Consider the following 18,573-nt stretch of genomic DNA (forward strand, 5'->3'; position numbering starts at 1 on the left):
TACTGTCAAGATTTGAACTATTAGGCATCTAGATGGGCCTACATGCCTAAGTATGAACCTATTCTACCCTATTGTGGTCCCTGAAGAAATATGAACATGTCTACTTTTGTAATGTACCACTATCTCAGCCTTAAGGCTAAGTTACAAAAAGCAGAGAAAAAGGAGGTAGAGAAAAACCCACCTACCTTTTGTGTTAATGGAGTTTCAGAGATGTGAGCATGGTGGACCAGGATTACACTTACGTGGTGATATTCCCTTTGACAGCTAATAGAAGGAATAGGATCTGGCCTTATGGCTATGGAAATCAAGAGCAGATGCTAGGAGGAAGCATGCACCAGTCAGTATGTTCATTGCTCAAGTATAACATACATTGGATACAGCACTTTTCTACAGCATTGGTTATGGCACATAGCTTCAGATCATAGGTACTTCTTAGGGCTGAGAGAATTCTGATTGTCCTGTTTTTGTATTCTCCATTGCCTTGCAACCAAATTAGGGCTGTCTGCTGCACAGTAGGGGAAAAGGAGTTCCTTATGACCTCTTTATCTTTCAATACACCTGTAATCTGAACTGTTGAGCAGGTCTGTTTCAAGTAGTATCATGTCATCTGGTCTACACTGGATCTCTTTATATGCAATAGAACATTTGGGTAAGATAGTGCAATCCATCCATGCGGATGCTCACACAACTAGTCTTAATGGGTGCATCTACATGTGCAATTAGCATGTAGCAATAAACTCTGGCACATATCGTGCCAGAATTTATTGCTACCAGGTGCAGCATTTATATGTGCTTTCAGAATCGCAGCATGTTGAGCCAGCGGCCTAAAGGGTCAGCCTGTTAGCCTGGAGCTGCTCCAACTAGGCTCAGTGTTCTGTGGAGGGGTTGGCTGTGGCACAAGGGTGCTACAGTACATGGCTCGATGGCAGGCAGCCCCTGCAATGTAGCACCCCAGTGCCCTAGTCAGCCCCAGTCACCATCTGTGTATGCAATTTGGAGCACATTACTACTCTGTTGTAGGTTTGCACCTGCCCCAGACACTAAGTACTGTTCTACAGTGGAGTTAATTAATTTATTGTGCCCTAATATGGGTACATGTGTAGATGGTGACACTTTATTGTGGAGCTAATTAGCTCTGAAGTAAAGTGCAGGTGTAGATGTGCCCACTGAAATCAAAGATATTCATCTGAGCAAAGGATTCCTTGTGACCAGGGTCATTCAACTCATGTCCCACAGACTGCATGTGGCCTGAAAGGTGTCCTCCCCACCACAACAACAGCTTCTGCTCCTGGGGTCTCTGGGCTCACCCTCCCTCCTTTAGATTTCACATCCTGCCCCTGCTGGCAGGGTAGTGCAGCCCACAGAGGCCTGGGGAGTCCATGCAGGCCCTGCAGAATTGGGAAGGGGGCAGAGAGTCTGTTCAGCCTGTACAAGCAGCCTATGTGATGGGCAATCTGAGGGGCCTGTGAGCCAGGAGAGGCATATGGTAGGTAGAGCTGGGCTGGCAGAGCTCATATATGAGGGGAGCATGCACAGTGTACAGTCTTCATGGCATGCAACCCACATTGTGTGTGGTCCCTAGCCAGCCAGAAGTTGTATAATCCTACTACAGATTAAGATGTGGAATGCTGGGGTGCATCCAGATAAGCACAGACATGCAGTATGTGGTGCTGCAGACTTGTCTGCAGTCTACTTTGCAGTGCGGGAGTTTTTTTTGACTCCAGGAGATCCCGGGGTCAAAAAAACCCCATGCCTAAAAAGAGCAGGGTGGTGGGAGCAGTGTGTGCTGCCCAAAACTGGAGTCTGGCTGGCTGGAGCTACGCTCTGGCTGCTAGCTAGGCTCCCTGCTGCAGAAGTGCCACAGCTGAAGCTCCTGGAGGCTCCCAGGACCCCAGGCAGGGGCAGCACCAGCCTCTTCCCAGTGGGGGGCAGGAGGGCTTAGGTGGACTAGACAGAAAATTGCAGGGGGGGTGGGGGGCAGAGCTGTGCTATACATCTTCTGGCCAAACATACTTATTCATTTTTTTTAACAATGCCCACTTAGGGTACTGCATCTCTGTGGACTTTGGGTGCAAGCAGGGTGGGCTCAGCAGCTCAGGGTGGGTAGTGTTGGCTTGTGGGGGACAAGGTGGGGAGTTTGTACAGAAGCGGCGCTGGGAGGGGTGGCTATGGGGTGGGGGGTGAGTAAGGCAATTTTTGGGGTAGCTATAGCCAAACTACTTCCTAGTGCTGCCTCTGACCCCAGGTAAGGCTGCTGGGGTCGGCACAGTTTCTGGCCCCAGCCTCCCCTACCCCACCTGGGGCAACGTGCCATGCACCAGAACATGTGTGGCATAGGTGTTCTCTGAGGACATTTAGCAGTGGCACAATTTTTTAGAGATTTTCAGGTCCAAGTTCCAAATCCACATTACATTTCTTCTCAGCCTCTTCTCTTTTGGTATCGAAAAGATTTTATCTGTGTTATTAGTGTGCTAAAAAGTTTCTTATTTCTTATCTCAAAATTATTAAACTTCCATACGCTTCCAATAGGCCAAAGCAGAACAATTCTCCTCCATTTACACTACTTAAATGGCTGTTGATTTTAGGTCTGAAATGGTCAAATAACTTAAGGCTTTTTTCATTCAATACTACAACTTCCGAATGTAATGTTATCTGCCACATTTAAATTCTTGCTTTCAAATGTGTAACAACCCCAGGCATTTTTACAAATGACTTCAATCAGAAGTGTCAGCAGTAATATTTCACAGTTCATTACAGAGAGATCATTTTTCAGAAGGAAGTGCTGTCATTTCAGTTCAGGTTTTTTTTGGGGGGGTAGTATTTGTTTTGTCTTGTTTTTGCTTTCTTATGCATTAATTTTCAGTCTCAGGTGACAAGTGACTATATTTTTTCTCTGTAGTGATTATGAAAGTATTCAGATGCCTTGTGTAATTTTCCTTTTCCTTTCCTAAGCATCTAATTTAGTACAATAGGACAGGGTGGCTTCTTACAAAGACTAACTGGTAAGAATGTTCTTTAATATTAATGGTCTGGACTTGAATTGGTGTGCATACAAAGGGGAAGCCTGTGTCTATTGCTTGCTTAATATAAGGCCTAAATCTGCCTTATTATGTTAATTCTCCTTGCTTGCAAGGTAACAGCAGTCTACTTGGTCAGTGGCACATATTAAGTAACTGTAGGGCAAACCAAAACATGCTAATGGCTTTGTGGTTTAAGCCTCAGGGTAATAATAATCTGACCACAGGTTGAAATACCAGCAGTGTTCTCCATTTTGAGGGTGATAAATTGAGTACTGTACTGTTCTTTGTGGATGGATTTTTCAAATGTTGCAGACTGTTTCGTCTTGTTTATCCTTCCGATTCCACCGTTCTTTTCTGTAAAAATAAAATGTGACTTTGGAGACTTTGGCCAAAAATGTTGTCACTGCTCTTCATTTGTGATCCGCTGTCCATTTTAATGGTGCCTGCATATGCAGTAAGTAGTTGACAAGTTCACTGTAATGAAAAGAATTATCTGCATAAACAATGTTATATGATCATAATGGCCATTGATATTATTCTTCTGTAGATGAGATAGTAATCATTTTGGACTAAATAAACATATTGGCAATGAATGGATTGCTTTGGAAAAAGACCAAGGAGGTATGTATTGGTTGTTATATAATGCTTATCATGTTTGGGGTTAGGCAGGGCTTTTATACTGCTTTGTGGGCTCAGAACATTTTTTACCTATGTCCTTTTTTGCACAAGGGCCAGAATAGTTACCATGTATTTAGGGGTTGCACAAAATGCTATCTTTCAGTAACCCTGAGGCAGGTAATACCCCATATAATCTGGTAGTCAGACATGAGTCACTTCCTTACCCATTTGGTCACCTTCAGGGAGCAAACATGTCATACCGTCTTAGCGCCTCTTTTCTGTTCACTCAAGGGCTTCTGCAAAACAGGAACAGGTGTGTCAATGCCACAGTCTTGCTTGATATAATTAAAACGAGAGATTACCATATAATTAAAGAGCCCTTTCAGGACACTCACTGCCCTTAGCCCTAAACAGTTTACCACTTATATACAGCCAGTTCTCCTGCTGCTTTTTCCAAAGGAACTGTGGTCCTTTAAAGTGTCAGAGCCAGCTCCTGGACACAAGTAAAGTAGGGAGATGTTAGCAAACTCATAAGCTTAGTTTGGAGGGGAACATGCATTTGATTTTGGCAAACAGCTTACTTCAGCTTCTGTGGTAAATTACTATTCCACTTGGACAGCAATCTCAGGGGCCAGATGCCAAACAGTAGAGGTACTTTCCCAGCAGCAGCAAGAGCAGCAGTTGCCTAATTAGAAGACTGCGCACAGACCGTGTTTTGCCAGCTCTTCACATTGTTTCATCTCTAGTGAGATGAGCTCCCATAGCTGCCTTGTCCTCCTAGATGCTGGTTTCTTTTGACTAACATTGTGATTCTATCATATTTCAGGAGAGTTTAGTTCCCTCCCAAGTACAGACATTAAACTTTTTTATCACTTTCAGATCAAAATGGATTTTTTCTCCCAGTTTCTTTCTCTCCTTTTCTTTCTTTCCCCTTTCCACCCCCCATTTCAGTTCTTATTGCTCTCTAATTTGCACTGGAGATCCCTTAGTCTCAGTGTTTACTTCTATTGCATATTCTACACATGCAGAGCTTCCATAGGTGATCATGAATATCCTATAAAACATGGTACAAACTGGCTATCTCAGTTTTCAACCCTTTAACTGTAAGTCATCATCAAGGCATGGGGATGACTGGGAGTTTTGTCTGCCATTTTAACTTTTTGTTTATGTAAGCTTACTTAACTTACTTTGGGGCTGCCAATATCAACATTTCTTCTTCCCCTTCACAATGCAGTAAACTAAAGCACATTGAAAATCAACACAAGAGTTACTATGTTGATTGTTTTCATTTCACATCAAAAGACCCTGGCTCTTGCAAACATGTGTAGACATAATTTTACTCTCATGAATCATCTCAGGAAAGCCATGGATGAATGCAAGGTTTTGTACAGGGGAGTGCAGGAACAGCAGCTGGTGCTGCAAGTGTAGTTGCACCCCATGTTCCAAGATCCCTCTGCCCCAGGATGGGCATACCACGCCATGGAGCAGCAGCCAGATCCTTTTTTTTTAAGACCCCGAATCAGGTAAAAATTGCATGCATTCAGCATCCCTCTCTTCCTCTCTGTGCTCAGGGGCACATCCCCTCCCTTCCCAGTCACTCTTGTTCCACCCACCACTGCCACTGTCCCTGGCTGACCCAAAGCAGGGGGATCTCCAGAGTTGCTTCCACTCAGTTCCAGCTCAGTTGACCAGACAGTCATGCTTAGCTGGGGACAGTGGCAGTGAGTGGGAAGGGGAATGGAGGGGACATCCTGATGAGCATGAAGAAGCAGGGGCAGGAATTTTTTTTAGGTTTGAGAACTTAAAAATGTCCCTGGCTGCTGCTCCTGTGGCATGGCCTAAAATGGGGGTGTGACTGTAGCCCCTGTGGATCTGCTCCTGATTGAAGCCAAGGAAACAACATACCTGGGTAGATTTTCAAATGAGTTTGCAGCTTTAGGTTTTCATTCAATTTAAAAGCCTCCATTTAATACTCCTAAAAACAGAAACATTCCTACAGCCAAAAGGTGGGCTGACCACAGCACTGAGGGCCTCATCAATGTCTGCTGACATTACTAGGTTCAGTTTATTCATAGGCCTAAACTGTAGACACCAGCTGAAAGCACACTTAGCCCTCACAAATTAGGAGTTCTTTATTCAGATCAATACATAAGTAAATAGTGAAGATGGTAATAATTATTCTTTGCAGTTATTATATAACCATTCACAGGATCATAAAATTTATTTTTCCATAATCCAAATATTTTAAAGTAATATCAGAGACTTCTAAAAAAAGTTAAATTTAGCTGTCACTTTCAAGTGGCATGGATGAAAACGTAGTCTTTCTTTCTCTCACTAATGGCTGTTATTATTCTTTGTGATTTCTTATAAAAAGATATGCCCAAATATGTCAGCAGCACTTGGCAGACCAGTCTCTGTAAGTAAGTGTTAAGGATACTGATTTGCAAAAATAAATTCCTGTGAAAATTTCATAGAAATTTCATAGAAACATCCCATCAGTAAGCTGCAAGTGACAGATAGATTATGTCATCATCACTAAACCAAATCATCACTGTGATCAAATTAAATTAAACTCGTATGCACCAGCATGTATTGTATACTGATGTAATTTCAGGAACAGACTCAGAATTGAATTTGAAAATGTGTCTTTCTGAACACAAAAGGGTGTTATAAATGGTTCCATACAACAGGAGAGAATATTTGACTTTGTTTCAAGAACCTCTATATAGCTAGCAAATCAGAGTAATAGTTGCAGTTGCTGTGATGTGACAAACACAAACACACATTTTAATACAACTGAATTTCTTTTACATTTAGCATATAACAGAGACAGTATCTACGTTAATACTACACCTTCTGTTGTAAGTTTCATTCCAGGATATCAAATAACTTTACATTAATGAAAGAGAGTCAGCAACAGTTCTATTATCTCCATTTTAGACATGGAATATTTTATTTTTATCTGCTATTCTTATTAAAGTAACATGGAGTAACGTGTTAGGTCCCCAGACCAATGCCAAAGCCACCTTATGATTGGCACTGTGTATCATGATGGTTAAAGACAGTGCTTGCTTGAAAGAGATTACAGTCTAAGTAGATGAGATAAAAAAGTGGGAGTAAAGAAATATTATCTATGTCATAAAAAGAAAACTGAGACCCAGTAAAATTAAAGTAAGTTACTTGAAGACGCACAGGAATTCTGCAGTGTAACATAGAACAGGACCCTGGTCGTCATACTTTCTTTTTTAAGGTCTAGCCAACAGATTAAAGTTTCTCTAATTTTGTGAAAACTGACAACACAAGTTAGAATTATATTTGGCCCAAAAGATGATTGTTGTTATTCAAAACAACTAAGAGTTCAGGGATTTTGCTGAGCAAAGCATTTAATGGCTGGACATGTCAGCCCAGATGCAGTTTGAATGAACATGTTGATGGGCTGCCATTGTTCCATCTTATTTAGGCAGCCTGGGTGCTTGGGGAAAACACCTGTGATATACTCATATGCTAGCCTTTAAGAACATTTCTGATTTGCCAAAAAAATGTCTGATGTACCTAAAAATTGCCCAACTTGCTGCTTTTGCTGCTTGTCTCTTATTACCAGAAACCTCATTTACTAATTACAGAGTAAGAAGTATGGATTTATTGAACTCTCTGGTGCTCCTCAGACCCCAAATGCTCACTCCTAAAAACTGGCTCTGAAAATAAATTCTCTTATATCCCTTTGAAGTTCAGCACAAATAAAAATACCCCAAGCACTGGTTGGTAGTCAAGGAATAGGATGATGCTGTTCCACATTATGGAAACAACCAGGTTCAGTTCTTGATCTTTCACCATTGCTGTCAGCAAGGACTAGGGGCTATGTGGAGGCAATGCATTAGACAACTGAAGGGTTTTGTGGTGTGCTTTCTATTGCTTAATACCAACAATAATTCTAGCCAGATAAAGAGCAGCAAATAACGATCCAGTCCTGCTAGTAGATCGTCTAACCGTTCTTTTTTGACAGAAAAGGTGACAGGAAGAAGTAATCTCTATGCATTGATTAAAGATGTCAAGGATCCTAAATTAAAAAAAGGGGTAGACTTAGAAAGTGTAAAGAAAACACTGCTTATCCAAAGTTTCATTGTTACTGTTGTCATCTGTGTGGTGCCCACCTTGAGTTAGCTGCTGTATGGAGAAGCAGAGAAATAAAGAACTAAAGAACATACAAAATCCTACTCTGCCCTATAGTATTCATCTGATGTCACAAAAGGTCAGAAAGGTCCCTCACAGCCTTCAATTCAATTATTATTGAATTGAATTGAATTGATGCTTCTACTATTAAAGTATCTGAGCACCTCCAGTCTTTAATGTATATCTCCATATCAACCTTGGCAGATGTAGGAAAAGGCTATTTTCCATTCTACAGCTTGATTGCTGAGATATAAAGGGAGACTACATGATTTACCCAAGATCATACAGGAAACCTGTGGAACACTGCAAGTCCCAGGTCAGGTTTTTTTACCATAAGCTCAAGCTCTTCTCTGTCACAAGCTCTCTTGTAGTACAAATGAGCAAGGCAGATGAAAGGGAGCTTAAACACACATACATACTAACCAAATCCAACTTGTCTGCAACACAGCTGTGGAAACAGCTTATGAACTCTCCAGTTGAAGAGCTGATACTGCTAGGCTGAAGCTGAGAATCAGGTGCTTGAATCTGAATAAGACACGATATACCAGCAAAACCAAAGAGAAATAAAACAGCAGCCCCCAGAACACCAACATCATTACCATAACACTCCTTATTCCACTCTAAAATATTTTTACTCTCCAAAGGTCTGAACTCCACCACAGAGGAATAACCTGACAAGGTATTAATACACAGGGAATTAGAATAATTTGTTCACAGACTTCACCTGAATGAATACTTTCACAAGCCAGGACAGAGCCATCTCTGACAATTTTTTTGCTGCAACTGGTAACAAGCAACATCAAAAACACTCTGACTAGATACCTCCCATCAGATAGAAACACACTATAGTGTGGACTGTTTCAAGAAGGAAATTAATAGTGAAATTCTCAACAAAAGTCAAGACCACTGCAACCTCTGTCTCTCAGAGAGAAAAGCAATACAGTCCCTAAGATCCAACCATAAAATAGTAATCAAACCAGCAGATAAAGGTGGAGCTATCACCATGCTCAACCATGAAGACTTCATCGGTGAGGTTAACAGACAACTCTCAAACACTCACTACTATAAGGAACTAGGGAAGGACTCCATACCAGCATGTGCTTCGGAACAGTAAAATATTATCAAATTCTTTCTGTACCAACCTCAGAAAAAGTTATTTCTGCTAATTCTCTACTATCCTACCCTATAAACATTTTATATGTTCCCAAAGATTCACAAGAGGGCAACCCCAACAGACCCATCATATCCAACGGTGTTACCCTTCCTGAAGAGCTACCAGAATTCATATAAACCATCCTAAAACTACTTGTCACTCAGGGCACTTGTCCACATTACACCTCTCCTGTTACCACATTACACTTTTCCTGTGTTCATGTGACAAAAATTGCCATTAAGCTAGCTAAATAGTGTCTGTCCACGTTGTCCTCTGATTTTATTGTTTTAGATTTTTTTTATCATGGTAATTTAAAACACTTCCTACATGTTTTGTTTTTAGCTCCTGAATTTCATAGATTTATAGATTTCATAGACATTAATGCTGGAAGGGACCTTGGAAGATCATCGAGTCCAGCTCCCTGCCCCAGGGACAGAAAGTCAGCTAGGGTCAAAGGATCCCAGCAAGATAAGTGTTCAAACATTTCTTAAAAGAGTCCAGAGTTTATTCCAGGCCTTGGGGGGTCAGAGGGATGGCTCCCCAATATGCCAACAACTTCATCAGCCCCCTGGAAGGAGAGTTTTTAGAAAAATGTACCACCAAACCTGTACTACACCTAAGCTACACAGATGACATTTTCATCAATGGACTGAACACATGAACTCACTTATTGGGCATCCAGGAGGGCATCCTACAAACTGCTCTATAGAGAAAACTCATGGACTACCACATTTACATCAACAAAACCAGCAATCATCCCAAACACACCAAGAAAGCAGTGATCTATAGTCTCTCAGATATCTCCACAGCTGTTTTGAGGAAAACACTTGTGATACTGATCTTGCCAAACTGAAAACTGCCTTTACCCAGAAAGGACACTCCAGCAGAGAAATAGACCATATTTCTGAAAGAGCCAATCAGTAGGAACCTAGCAAATTCATGGGCTCTGGCAGCCAATCACATAGCTGTAACATGGCTGGGGTCCCATATTGCATGGCCCTATCACGGCCGGGGACACCAGTTTGAAGGATGCACCAGGCAAGCAGTTTCAGCTGGATGGCTCTTACCCCAGCGTGTGAGGCTAAAAAGAAATCTCTCCAACACCTTTACAAAATGAGCATGGGAAAACAGAAGTTCATTGGCCTGTTGAACACTAAGCACCAGGGACTTAACATAGATAATAACTTCATGGTCTATTATAATCTTCCTGAAACTCCATAACTCCAGCACTTCACAGATGATAATGACCCTAGTTACCAAGCTTTTGTTTCATCTTCTATTTAGCTCAACTGTGTCTGTTTCTGTCTCAGAGGCCTGAGGAAGGGTACTGCAGTACCTGAAAGATAACTTATATTTATATCAACCTCAGAATTAAGAACCAGCTCATGCCTCTCTGTCTTAAACTGGCTGAGAGTCAATATGCCACAGTCATCAGTGCATATGCTCCAACTCTTGATGCCACCAACAAAACCAAGAAGGAATTATACACTAACCTTGAACAAGTCCTTTATGGTGTTCCAGAGGGAGACAGACTTATTTTTATTAGTAATTTCAATGCCAGAGTTGCAAGGGTCTCAAATTTCTAGAGTGAAACCATTGGCAAGGAAGAAGTGGGAAAGGTCAACTCCAAAGACCTTTTGACCAAATGTGTGGAGCACAGATGAATCATCATGAACACCCTGTTCTGCCAGATAAAACACACACAAGACATCGTGGAAACAGCCACGATTTAATCATTGGCAATTGATTGACTATGTCATTGTTCATGACCATGATCACAAAGATGTCCCCATCATCCAAGCTATGCTAGGAGCCAATGATTGCTGGTCTGATCACCAACTCATCCACTCAGTTATGTCATTCAAATTGGTTCCCAAACAATGACTGCAGCAGAAGTAATGCCAACGGAAGGTCAACATTGAAGAACTCAAGAACCCAATCAAGTGAGACCCCTTCCACCAGCGCCTCAATGAAAAACTAGCAAGTTCCAATCAACAACAATGGTAGAACTTCAGTAGTGCCTTCAAGCCCACCATCATCCATGCCTGCAAAGAGACACTTAGATTATCTACCAGGAAACATTAAGACTGGTTGATGAGTATGACCAGTAGGTCCAAATGTTGATTGACCACAGGAACAAGGCCTTTTGTGCTTGGCAGAGTGACATGAACTCCAAGAAAAAGAAATTGAATCTCCAACAAGTCATTGCAGAGGTCCAAAGGAGGACCTATGATATTAAGAACAGATAGTAGGAAGACAAGGTGAAGGAGATTCAACACCTCACTGATGTCCATGATATGCATGAGTTTTTCAGTGACACCAGAGTTAGCACTCAGAGACCAAACCCACTGATACCTAAGGATGGAGGAGACTTTCTCAAGGAAAGGGGAGCCATCAATGCCCATTGGAAGAAGCATTTTGAAGACCTTCTCAATAAAGACCCTGTTGTTGATAAGAGTGTTCTCAACTCCATCCTGCAACATCCAGTCAAAAACAATCTGGGAACTCCTCCAACTCTTGACAAAGTGAGGAAAATCATCAAGCAGATGAAGAATGACAAGGCATTTGGAGCTGGAAGGAATCTCTGCCAAAATCCTCAAGTAGGGAGAAGAGGAGTTCACATCACAGCTCCATGCCTTCATCTTAAGTATCTGGAATGATGAAGAAATCCCAGATTTCTTCAGGGATGCTATGATTGTGACTATCTTCAAGAAAGGACACAAGTCTAACTCTGGAAATTACAGAGGGATTGCTTTGCTGTCCACCACAGGAAAGACAATTGTGAGGACCCTTCTGAACCATCTCTTTCCACTTGGTAAAGTGCTCCTCCCAGAATCTCAGTGTGGGTTTAGGGCATCAAGAAGCACAACTGACATGATCTTCACTGCTTACCAGCTGCAAGAAAAATGCCAAAAATAAAATGGTCCTTATATGGCCTTATTTGGCCTCAAAAATCCTTTGGGCATTTATACACATGCTCCAGAAGTGTGAGAGAGGGGAGGTGCTTTAATTACAGTGGGTCTCAGAGCCACTCTAATTAAAGTGCCCAGAGCATCTTGTGTATCAGCATCTCTGCACTTCAAAATGGTGGTGGGGGCATGTTAACTAAAGCTCACTGAATGAGCTTTAGTTAATGTGCCCCCACCACCATTTTGAAGTGCAGAGAGGCTAATACACAAAATGCTGGAGGCTGCTGGAGTATGGTAATTACTATGCTCCAGCAGACTCAGTTAATTGATTTTGGTCTGACTCTGTAATTTCAGTGCATTGGAGCAGCCTTGGCGCTCATGTATAGGTGCCATTTACAGATACCCACCAAAATTCATCACCATTCTTTGCCTGCTTCATGATGGTATGTGGGCAGTGATTCTCAATAATATATCTATCACAAATCCCTTTGAGGTTAAAACAGAAGTTAAGCAAGGCTGCATCATCACTCCAACACACTTCTCGATATTCCTTGCCATGATATGACATCTGACCACCAATGAACTTCCAGTTGGAGTGGAGTTAAACTGCTGCATGGATGGTAAACTGTTTTATCCCAGCTGACTCCAAGTCAAAACCAAGACCACCCTAAACTCAATCATTGAGCTCCAGTATGCTTATGATATTGTAGTCTGTGCTCACTCAGAAGCAGACCTTCAGGTAATCATCAACATATTTACTGAGGCATACAAAAAAATGGGACTAATGCTTAACATGCAGAAGACTAGGAGCCTCCATCAACAAGTTCTTAAAGAGCAGAACCAGGTATGGTAATTCAGATTCATGGTGAATCTCTGGGGAATGTTGAGTATTTCCTGTATCTTGGAAGCCATCTGCCATAGGAGGCTGCCATCAATGAAGAAATCCAACATTGCCTTAAATGTGCAAGTGCAGCCTTTGGATGCCTGAAGAAATGGGGGTGCAGACAAAAGTGACAATTTTCACCTGAAATGGCCACAGAAAGCAGTTTATAGCTGTGACCAAACAGAAGAGCATGTCTGCTAACAGCTTAAAAAATGGCTGATCCAGTGAAAATGTGGCCCCTCATTGCAGGAGGTATCAGATAAAGATGTTTCAAAATGTAGCATCTTTTGTAACTTGTGCCTGTGAAGCTCCCAGTCTGTCACTGTTTTCAGAATGGGAGAGGGGAAAGAGAGTGGAGGGAGTTCAGTCTGGGCTTTTTTTGCCCCCACCCTTAGAGGGTGGGGCAGGTGTATTGGACCCCCTCCCATCCTTCTGCACGATCCTTCTGTTGGGGAGCCCCAAGAATGAGCTTTCTCTGCTGCCTTTTCCCTCTCCCAATCTGAAAACAGTGAGCACTGGCAGAGAGCCTGGCCATTGCTATGGGAACCTGGCTGCAGGCTTGGATATGGCAGCTAGATTTCTCTCCCCCCTGGGAGAGGAACCAACAGTGAACTTCTGTTTGGGCTGGGGTAATGTAACTCAGAATGCTTTGCAGAAATCATTCTGAGTTACAGCTGGGAGCTGCACTTCTGTCTGCACCTTGGTTGTTCAAAGACTGTGACATCAGATCTGAAACCAAGCTCATGGTTTATCAAGTAGTCATGATCCCCACCTTACTGTATGGAGCTGAGACATGGGCAACATACAGGAGACACCTCAAGTTGCTGGAAAAGTATCATCCATGCTGCCTATGGAAAATCCTTTAAATCCAGTGTGTAGACAGAGGTGCTAACATTAGTATCCTCTCACAAGCAAACACCATGAGCTTTGAGGTGAAGATAGTCTGCAACAACTTTGCTGGACTGGCCATGTCATCCAGATGCCTGACTCCAGAATTCTGAAGCAAGTTTTATTCTCCCAGCTCAGTCAAGGCATCTGCTCAAGAGGAGTGCAGAGAAAGTACTTAAAGGACATCCTCAAGGCCAACTTGAAAAAATGCAACATTGATATTAACTCATGGGAAGCTATCACCCAGGACTGCCCCAAATGGAGGAAGAATCTGTTTCAAGGATCTCAGTACTTTAGAACTTTATGACAACAGGTATGGAAAAAATGGGAGCAGTAGGAACAGCATCTCATGAACAGAACCAAGAAGTCAGAGCTACCCATCCTGCATGGAAACATTTACCCAAGCTGCAACAGAGTCTGTGGATTCCAAATAGGCCCTGTTAGCCATCTTTGGACCCACAGATAAGAGAATAATGGAAAACAATCCTCCTTGGCTGCAAGCGATTGCTGATGATGATCTATAACAACCACAAAGTTGGTCCAATAAAAGAATTCTTGTCTCTTGCATTTCTCCTGAACCACCACAGCAACAACATCACCTCAAAACTACCTTGATATAATAAATAAGAGGAAGACTAAAGAGCAATGAGAAAAGATGCCTGGTACATTTGAGGTAGCAGGCTGAGAGAACTTTGTCAGAAGCATTTGGTTGGACTGAAATATGGTGAAGGTCAATGAAGTCAGTGCAATATTTCCCAGGAAAATGTTATTCTCAGAGAACAGAACAAGAAACTGGCTTGTAGGTATAAGCATCAAAAAATGGAGAAAATAAATGAGCAATAGTGGTTTGAGTTGAATCATTCTGGAGAACATCTGGTTGTTTTTCCTGTTACTTCTAGCCCAAGTAGCTGGCTACTGGGAATACAGTGATACATGCATGCTCTGGGGGACTTTTCCCCATCATAGTGCAACATTGATATTAACTCATGGGAAGCTATCACCCAGGACTGCCCCAAATGGAGGAAGAATCTGTTTCAAGGATCTCAGTACTTTAGAACTTTATGACAACAGGTATGGAAAAAATGGGAGCAGTAGGAACAGCATCTCATGAACAGAACCAAGAAGTCAGAGCTACCCATCCTGCATGGAAACATTTACCCAAGCTGCAACAGAGTCTGTGGATTCCAAATAGGCCCTGTTAGCCATCTTTGGACCCACAGATAAGAGAATAATGGAAAACAATCCTCCTTGGCTGCAAGCGATTGCTGATGATGATCTATAACAACCACAAAGTTGGTCCAATAAAAGAATTCTTGTCTCTTGCATTTCTCCTGAACCACCACAGCAACAACATCACCTCAAAACTACCTTGATATAATAAATAAGAGGAAGACTAAAGAGCAATGAGAAAAGATGCCTGGTACATTTGAGGTAGCAGGCTGAGAGAACTTTGTCAGAAGCATTTGGTTGGACTGAAATATGGTGAAGGTCAATGAAGTCAGTGCAATATTTCCCAGGAAAATGTTATTCTCAGAGAACAGAACAAGAAACTGGCTTGTAGGTATAAGCATCAAAAAATGGAGAAAATAAATGAGCAATAGTGGTTTGAGTTGAATCATTCTGGAGAACATCTGGTTGTTTTTCCTGTTACTTCTAGCCCAAGTAGCTGGCTACTGGGAATACAGTGATACATGCATGCTCTGGGGGACTTTTCCCCATCATAGTTAACATTTTTTATTATTTGTTTCCTGTTGGGCCCACAATATGCTACATTTTTCCAAACTGAAAGGAAGGCATGATCCTTGCCTCAAGGCATTCACAATCTTGCATCATTTTTGGAAACCACTTAATAGGCACATTAGAGAAGGATCTGCTACCATGGGAATATGCACTTTTGTTGGATTATGTTGACAAAGTACAACAGCCTTAAGTTATGTCCCACAGCAGAAGCCAAGAAGATGAATCTAAGTAGAAATGGAAATGTTAGCCATGTTCTAAATGGTGCTTGCCAGAGGGCAAAAACAACATGCTCCAAAAATTCCTAATTTGTATCCATTTCCCTATTCCACATCGGTGTTTCCTTTTAGCACTTTGTTCCTTAGAGTCAGTATTCATTCTTCTAGAGAAGATGATCTGTTTTTTTTTTAACTTTTAACTCTCTTTCATTAATACTCTACATCTCTTGGTTTTCCTAAACATCTTGCTATAAACACCTTTCTTGGTAAACCTCAGACATAACCCAAAACATATTTAGTTGTCCCTAGGCAACATACATATATAATTTTGGTTTTGTAAAGATATTTATTGTAAATGAACATATGTTAAGGAGATGTTGGTTCCAGTTCTAGAGGTCAGTTTGATATTGTTCACTAAACTTCAGCCAAGCCATACCAAATTCTACGTCAAAGCAAAAGGACCAATGCCTTAAAGACTGGAACTAGAAATAAATGAATCTATTAGTATCTTCTTCTGCATGATTGCCTGGATGCTGCTGTCACTTCAAACCTCATAATTCTGCTACATCTGCATACTTTCAAAGGTTGCTTGTTAGACACCGAATCTTTGTGAGTTGACTTTGGGCCTGATCCAAAGCCCACAGCAATCAATGGGTGTAGCACACATACATTTACAGCAGTTTCAAAAGGGAAATACTACTGAAGGGCAGCAACTGGTACATTTTAATTGTTACCTGTGGACCACCAGGGAAGGTTACAAATGTAACAAAACTGGCCCAACTTTAAACAGTGCTTCATCCAGGGTTCAAGTTGGAGCAAGTTTATTTTAGATAGATAGATAGATAGATTTGAATTGTTAAATTGTCCTCTTGCTCTTTTTCAGATTGCTTATCTATTTCCTTCTAGTTTTTTGTTCTTTTCCCATTAATTAAAGCCTTATCATCAAAGGCATCAGTTATATATATTGTGCACTGCAAAGCCTAATGAAGTAGATTTGGAAGATAGATACAGTGCTGTTTTACCAAGTTGTATAATTATTTCTTTGTAGTTCTCTTGCTTCTTGCTAATGCTTCCTCCTTATTACCATCCTCCCACCCTTTTACCTCAGTCTCATCTTAAATAGGTCTAGCAGTTTGTATAAACCTCTGTCCATTATTATGAGTAACTCAGGTTCCTTTAGGCAAGGAATTCATTCTGCAGGATGGAACAGTATTGCAAGACATCATGTCCTGTAGTAAAAAAATCTATTCATTTCACATGTCTTGGGACATCCTTAAACAAATTATGTTTCTTTTAGGAAGCCAATGGAAGCAATAAAACTTTATTTTGTTTCAAAAGTTAAGTACTTATCAATCTTAACTTGTTTCTTGATGACTTGGGTTCAATTGCCAAGCAAGGAGGACATCAATAGGAGTGTAGCATTTCATATCATTACAAATGTAGAGTGACTTTGATTCTCTTGCTCCCATATTTCTTGGCACTGTTTTGTCTCTGTCCATTTCTCTAACTAATGCATCGCTTATACATTTGGACTCTATTTCTAAGGCACATGAGGCTGTTTTCTCTAAGCATTCCCAGAACTTGAGGTCTTCACACTTGGCTCTTTGAGCAAAGCCTATTTTACCATACATGACTGCTCTTCTAATTGTTTCCCTGGACTTGTTAAAAGTTCTTTCTTTGTTGAATTAAGAATATAATAGCAATTGTTTTTTAAACAAAACCCATCTCCTTCAGCTGGAGTTCTAATTAGTTCTCTATTACTGATTTCTCCCCATTGGAAAATATCCTCAAGAATAATCCCTTAAAAGATAACATTTTACTTCTACAGTAATTGTCTTCATGAAAATTGTAGGCTGGTTTGGAGCCTGCTCAGGCATTTTGCCTGCAACTGGAATTGCTGTCATCTGATATTCCTTTTTAAATGGATAAATCAGAAAACATCTTAAAAGGTCTGCTGCTTATGCATGCTGTAATTCTCATAGGATCTGATCCAAAACCCATTCAACTTGGTGTAAAGACTCAGTTGCTCTTTGAATCCCAGCCACAAAACTGGATATTTCTACTTGGTAGAATGGATTCACTGTACTTGCTTTTCAGCCCTGATGACCCATGTGCAGAATCTGATGGTGTATCAGAGTTTCTCGCTATAAGTACACTCAGAAACTGATTACATCAATAGCAGAATAATTAACAGGGCTAACATAAAATCATACTTCTGTCATTCCATTAAAACTGTATCTTATTACATACAACAACAGCCAGATAAAATGGGAATGGAAAATTATTTTAAATATACTTTAAGCATGTGCTACACTTTGCAACAACATCATGAAAGCCTAGATTTTTAAATAATTTAGGTATGAAAAATGAGCATGTAAGCTCACTACAGAAAGGATGTGAACAAGTTGGAGATACTCCAGCAGAGGGCAACAAAAATGGTTAGAAGGCTGGGGAATATGAATGATGTGGAGAGGCTGAGAGAACTGGGCTTATTTAGTCTGGAGAAGACAAGATTGATGCGGGGATTTAATACCAACCTTCCACTACCTGAAGGGTGGTTCCAAAGAAGATAGAGCTAGACCAGGGGTTGGCAACCCCTGGCATGTGTGCCAGAGCATGGCATAGAAGGCCATTTTTGTCACCTCTGCTGTGGCAGTAGCTAGGCACGCGCCTTTGGGCAGATGGTGAGGACGAAGCTAGGGTTGTTCTGCCCCAGGCCTCCTCCTGGCTGTGCACCTGGAGGTGTGTGTACAGCCACCATCCCAACAGAGCTGCCTGCCACAGCCTGTCTGGGCTCTAGGCAGCTGCAGCAGGTGGCAGGCAGGCTGCAAACTGCTGCACAGAGGTCCGGAGACCTGGAAGCAGCTTCACGTGCACCTCACAGTACATGACAGTGAAAGGACAGGGGCAGTGTAACCTCAATCCCTCCCCTGCTTTCCACCCAGAGGTGCACATGCAATCATAGCTAGCAATAGGG

General features: G+C 41.6%; 1 long non-coding RNA gene across 1 annotated transcript in view; it reads right to left on the reverse strand.

The window, feature by feature from the left end:
• Nucleotides 1-207: 207 nt before the first annotated feature.
• LOC102382869 overlaps nucleotides 208-18,573 on the reverse strand; it is a 172,035-nt gene continuing 153,669 nt past the window's right edge. The window contains exons 6-7 of the long non-coding RNA XR_323458.2: nucleotides 3,863-3,934; nucleotides 208-3,494 (exon numbers count right to left, since the gene is read on the reverse strand). This is a non-coding gene — a long non-coding RNA (uncharacterized LOC102382869). The remainder of the gene's footprint in view (nucleotides 3,495-3,862; nucleotides 3,935-18,573) is intronic.

This window comes from Alligator sinensis, unplaced genomic scaffold (genome assembly GCF_000455745.1).
Source record: "Alligator sinensis unplaced genomic scaffold, ASM45574v1 scaffold165_2, whole genome shotgun sequence".
NCBI classification, from domain to species: Eukaryota; Metazoa; Chordata; order Crocodylia; family Alligatoridae; genus Alligator; species Alligator sinensis.